The sequence below is a fragment of the Polistes fuscatus genome, unplaced genomic scaffold (assembly GCF_010416935.1).
Source record: "Polistes fuscatus isolate 324 unplaced genomic scaffold, CU_Pfus_HIC Scaffold7, whole genome shotgun sequence".
In the NCBI taxonomy this organism is placed as follows: Eukaryota; Metazoa; Arthropoda; class Insecta; order Hymenoptera; family Vespidae; genus Polistes; species Polistes fuscatus.
Genome location: NW_025113151.1, coordinates 5241890 through 5247889, shown reverse-complemented (window position 1 = coordinate 5247889; position 6000 = coordinate 5241890). Strand labels below are relative to the sequence as shown.

The window sequence follows — 6000 nt, the reverse complement described above, 5'->3', positions numbered from 1 at the left end:
GGACCGAATGTATCGCGTTAACTATTCCTACAAAGTGCAGCGGATAAATCGACTCACCTCGATGATATTCTTGTTGGTGCGGGACTCATGGGGTTCGTTGTACTCTGTATACTTGAGAAGAACCTTGTCCATGTCGGTGCTCGCATACTGGTATAGCTTGTTGCTCGAACTGAAGATAATCAGTGCAATCTCGCAATCGCATAGTACCGACAATTCGTACGCCTTCTTCATTACCCCGAATTTCCTCTTGTTAAAGGTCACCTAGTGTGCAAACAGAGAAATCCTTTATGGCTAATGTTCTACTCGCTTATTTCGTCCATTTAAATTAAATCTATCTCTAAACGTTTTATTTTTGTAATTTATTTACATTCATTTAAGTAAACACAATTGCCAATTAATATTTAATTTAAATAGAAAAAGAAAAAAGAAAAAAATCTATTAGATTTGTTAGAAAAGTAATTTCGTATTTTCGATGGTAAATAAAAAATAAATTATTTTTTTCAAATTTAAAATCCAAGACGACATTTTAATTGATCATGAACGGTTGTTGAATTCAATAAATTCAATTTATGAGTTACTTATTACGTTTGTCATGCGACAAATAACATTCCCCCGTAAGGCCATTATTTTACCCTTATTTTCGTCAATTGGACGATCTAAACGTGGTGCATATTTCTAATCAAATTTAACAGAACGAAATTACGGAAATATATAAGTTTGTTCTCCCTTATATAACATTATTACCTTTATGGCAATAAAAAAGTAAAATATAATGGAAATAACTGATTTTCAATTTCTAACGCGATGCCAAACAAAAACGCTTGACGAATCAGAACACAAAAAGGTTCTAAATCACATCTGAAAAATCTGTCGATAGAATGTAAAATAATTTTAAGAATTAAAGTAAGATTAGTTAACTTTGAACGCAATTTTAACCAAACTTCTGTGCGATAAATGAAATTACTTTCCGAACAATTTATAGATAATAAAGAAAATCATTTTTAATAAGAGCTTAATAATTTCTTCAGTTTTTAAGAAATAAATTATTTCGTAATTATTATATTATTCCCAACGCTTAATCTTTTTACATGTTTGCATAAATAAATTAAATTTTGTACAAGTAAATTACGTTTAATTCATTTAAATGTATGCAGTAGAAATTTCATAATTAATTTATATGAAAAAAATATTATGTATATAGGTGGAACAAGTTTCTTTATTTAAAACAAAAAATTATTTTACAATTATTACAAAATAATTAATGTTAAAAAATGAAGAAACTTTATGGAAACTTAATTACTTTTTTTTTTTGTGAATTCATTTTTACAATCGCCAAACAACTTTGGTCCAACCAGCATTTCAATGTTAAAATTTAATACATTTTAAAAAATACCACAAATTCAATATATTTATTTTTACAAATAATAAAAAAGAAGAAGAAGAGAGAATAAAATATAATAATAAAAAAAAACAATTTTCAATAGCTGGACTTTAATTAATTTTGTTACACACTTCAATTGATTTTAACTTTGATTAAACATTTGTTTTCTCTTCGTTAGAAATGTAAAAAAATATATAAATTCATATATTAAAACACATTAAAAGAAAAGAAAAAAAAAGAGAGAAAGAGAGAGAGAGAGAAAAGAAAGAAATTAAATAAATTTCGCAAGTTAAAATGGAAATCAAGAAACAGAGATTGAAAAAAGGAATAAAACACGAAATACGATTGAAATGATGGAATATCGATTTTCCATTAATCATTATTCGAAAATACCTGACGGTTTCGTTCGTCCGTGATGCGCGAGATCTGAATCTTCTTCCGACCCATTGTTGCACGATGTCGTCGAGAAGAAAGAGTTTCTCAGAACCACTAGATGGAATATTAAAAACGCTGAAAACGAAATAAGAAAAGAATTACGTTAGCAACGTTCCCACACTTACACATTTGCTTACAATTTTATAAAAAAAAAAAAAAAAAATATATATATATATATAGACACAAAAATATAAAATTTTCATCATTGAAAGAAAGAAAGGAGGAAAGATAGAAAGAGAGAGAAAAAATGCAGATTCGATTTAAAAATGCAAAGCGTATGAGACAGAACTAGACCGTCACTTTAAATTCTAACGTTGAATAGAAGGAAGGCTTTTGCACGTGTCTCGTCGTTCTTTTACGTATCGATTCGATATATCCTTCGGTGTGCATGCATACAAGTCAACGCGACTAGTTTACTAAAGTTTGGTAGCACTTTGAACAAAAGGCAGTGTATGATCAGTCGATTCGAAAAAAAAAAGAAAAAAAAAAAAATTAATTCTCTCTGAATAAAAATTGAAAAGGGTGACCATAAGCAAGAAAAACAGGTTTTATATAAAGCAAAAAAAGAAGAGAGAAAGGTAGAAAGAGAGAGAGAGAGAGAGAGAGATAAAAATTACGAAAGAAAAATTAATTAAACATATTTAATTAACTTCACAAATAATCTTCCACCTTCTCTCTCCTCTCTCCTTTTTTGAATCATTACGATTAAATAGCAAAGTTTATAATATGAGAAAGTAGAGAGACACGATGAATTAACCGAATGCATTGGAATATTGTTGGTTACACGACCTTGAGATAATATTGAAAGAATATAAATGCGAGAGAAAGAGAAATAACACAAATAAAATCGACGCATTTATGTTGGTTTGTCTCGAGAAAACGCATAATGATTTAACTCTGTCGCGTTGTTTTATAATCGTCGTATTAGAAAGGAAAAAAGAAATAAAAAAAAAAAAAAAAAAAAAAGAGAGAAAAAAATATATGCAAAAGCAAACAAATAAAAAGAATAGGAGGAAGTAGAAGAAAAATAAGGAGAAAAAGAAAAAGAAGAAGCGTAAGAAAACTAAATTAACAAAAAATAAAAATTAAAATACCAAAGGAGGTGGAAAGAACAAGGAAATAACAACACAAAATAGTTGCATTCTATCTCGTCTATCAGTTAAACAAGTAAATTGCAACTATATGTACGTTTTATCTGTGAGATATAAGTAACGTTAATGTTCATGTAGAGTATATTTACAAGTATCATTATAAGAAAGGAAAAAAAAAAGAGACAGAGAAATATAGAACGTTTCTTTTTCTAATATAAGATAGAGAAAAAAAATGTTAGAACGCGACAGACTACTACTACATACACATAAACATTCGCGCGCGTCTTTATAGACAAACGACAAAACTTGTTATGCTAATCGCGATAATTCACGCATGTTATTTAAATAGTTTAGCTTTTGTAACTAAGCAATCAGTTTCAATTTAGTTGACTTCTATTTTCTACTTCTTCTTCTTCTTCTTCTTCTTCTTTTTCTATTTTTTCTTTTGTAAGTAATTTTATCCTAATCCGATGACAAAGATTAATAAAAGTAAACAATTCTTCGTTTATTTTTATATCATTTTTTATTTTTATCATAGATATCATTAGTTTCATACTTGACTAATGTTAGAATAAGTTGAAACATTATTGAAAAAATATCTTTTTTTCGAAATGAATGGAAGCTCGCAAAGCAAGACTCTTTTAGTTATCATTTCTAGAGTAAAATTTATTAACTGCTCATTGACATATCAACGTGAAAATGTTAAAGGCTATCTTTTTTCCCTTACCAACGAACCGTTCTATCGTTCATTTGTACATTGTTCCTGTTGAATCATGTTCAATATAACGTCCTTTCTGTCTTTTTTCTTTTTCCTTCATCGGGGATAATGTAAATAATCATCAGAGTTTTATTGAAAATTTTCAAGAAAAAAAAAAAAAAAAAAACAAAAATAAAATAAGAAAAATGTCGATCGATTCGAAGTACGGGCATTGTTTTTCATTGGTTTTTCTTCGAATAAATGAAACAATTAAATCGACTTCTTTGTCTTTAATAAAAAGTAAGATACAAAACGTCTAGCGAACTGATCTCCTACCAACAGAATTACGTAATCTTTTTTATCTTAATTACAAACGACTCCGTTGCATTATCGTGTATGATGGTTCGAATACACATACATATACACAGGAGACATACATGACTGACGTTGGTGATGTCAGATCGAAAAGAATGAAAAAAAAAAAGTACTATTCCATCCTCTTTTCTTTTCTTTATTATCTCTCTCTCTCTTTCACTCTCTCTCTCTCTTTCTTTCTTTTCTTCTTTCTCGTAAGTATGAAAGTGGAGATAGTGATAATTGATTGGACCTATAAATGTGATCAAGCTGTAATAAGCCAACCATGAAAAAAGAAGAAAAAAAACTATCCGAACGGGAATATATTTTATTTTTGTAAGCGTGTAAATATTTTTCTTCTAGGAAAATATTTTTTATCCGTCTATCAATCTCTCTATCTATATATCTATCTATCTATATATCTATCTATCTATTTATCTATCTATCTATCATGATAAAACAATTCTTCTTATAAGCATATAATAACTAAGTTGTTGTGATTATTTTTTTAAATATACAGTGTGTATTAAATATTTCTAAACTTGTACAATAAGTTTCATAATCCAAACAAATATTATTAGTATTAAAATTAAAGTTACCATTAAAAGATGAATATTTTGTGACTCCTATAATAATTTTACCATTTGGAAAAAATATGGTTTGGGAATTATAGGAATTTTGGATGTAACCACCAGACTTGTATAATAATTTTATGATAAAAAATAAATCAAAATGTTTATTACTATTAAAATCGTATAGGCATTATTGGATTAACTTAACAATTTATAATCATTAAAAGTTGGACAAAAATTATAGAGGGAAATTTATACACGAGAGTTGAACTACAAATACAATGGCGACTAGTTTAGATGTTTGAAATCTCGTACACCACGTTAGTGCTTATATAAACAGTAGAAAAATCGCTCCACCGTCATACAATGTTACTCTTGGAAATGAGCCCATGCCAATCAATTTTCTCCTGTTCGTTTTGGCTCGTTCTAACCTTTTTGGGATAAAGCAAAGTCTCTTTTTATTTTATTTTCTTTTGTTTTTGAAAATTCATAACTAAAAGCAATCCTTGCTTTTAAATCAATTTTATCAACAAATTAACACGCTAGGAAAACAAAAAATAAACTAGTCAAAATAACTAGTAAAACAAATACCCCATAATTTTTATGTTATAAACAAATTCAATATTTTTCGTTTAAGCATCGAATAAAAATCACAAAAATTGAAAAATCTAAATAAAGTATTTCATTATTTAGACCGATTTGATCAAAAATATGGATGTATAAATCTGTACTCAGTTCCAATATTGAATAAAAATAAATACAATGAAAAGCACAGATAAAGCTCTTTTTCTATAATGTTACTTCCTCTTTCCTTTTTCTACAATCTAACTCTGTCCCCAGTTCTAAAGGGAATAAGAATATTTATTATTTAAACAGATTAAGATAAAAATAGATGTAAATAAATTTCTAATATTGATTCTAATATTGAAATAAAAAAAGAAAAGAAAACATATAGGTAATAATCTACTTTTACTTTTTCTTTCTTTTTATATCCAATTCCTGTTCAATTCTAAACAGAATAAAAATAATAATAACAACAACAACAACAATAACAAATACAATAATAATAATAATAATAATAATAATAATAATAATAAAAAGAAAAGAAAAAAATAGTTCAACTCTAGGTTTACTTTCTCTTTCTTTTTCTTCCTCGTGTGTAAAACAGCACACTCTACTACCACCTAGTTCCTAGTAAAAGAGAATTCTCTAGTAAGCTAGGACGGTGCCTCTTCTATCGAAACTATCGATCAAGAGAGAAGAGAAGGCTTCGGCGTGGTATCACGTGGGAAGAATTCAGCATGGGGGCAAAGCGCGTTCTATGATGTAGAAGCTAGGCGGAGAGGAAAGGGTGAGACAAATTATTACACTTCACCGTCATTACTATGCCCTAAATGCGTAATACACGGTTCACGGTATATAGGAAAAGACCTTTCCTATACGGCAAATGAACGGCCATAAAGGCTATCC

The 6000-nt window shown here is 28.2% G+C and overlaps 1 long non-coding RNA gene across 2 annotated transcripts in view; it reads right to left on the bottom strand.

Moving 5' to 3' along the window:
- Positions 1–213: 213 nt before the first annotated feature.
- Positions 214–6000, bottom strand: part of LOC122524448 — a 52486-nt gene continuing 46699 nt past the window's right edge. For both annotated transcript variants that reach the window (XR_006305543.1, XR_006305542.1), the window contains exons 2-3: positions 1775–1891; positions 214–261 (exon numbers count right to left, since the gene is read on the bottom strand). This is a non-coding gene — a long non-coding RNA (uncharacterized LOC122524448). The remainder of the gene's footprint in view (positions 262–1774; positions 1892–6000) is intronic.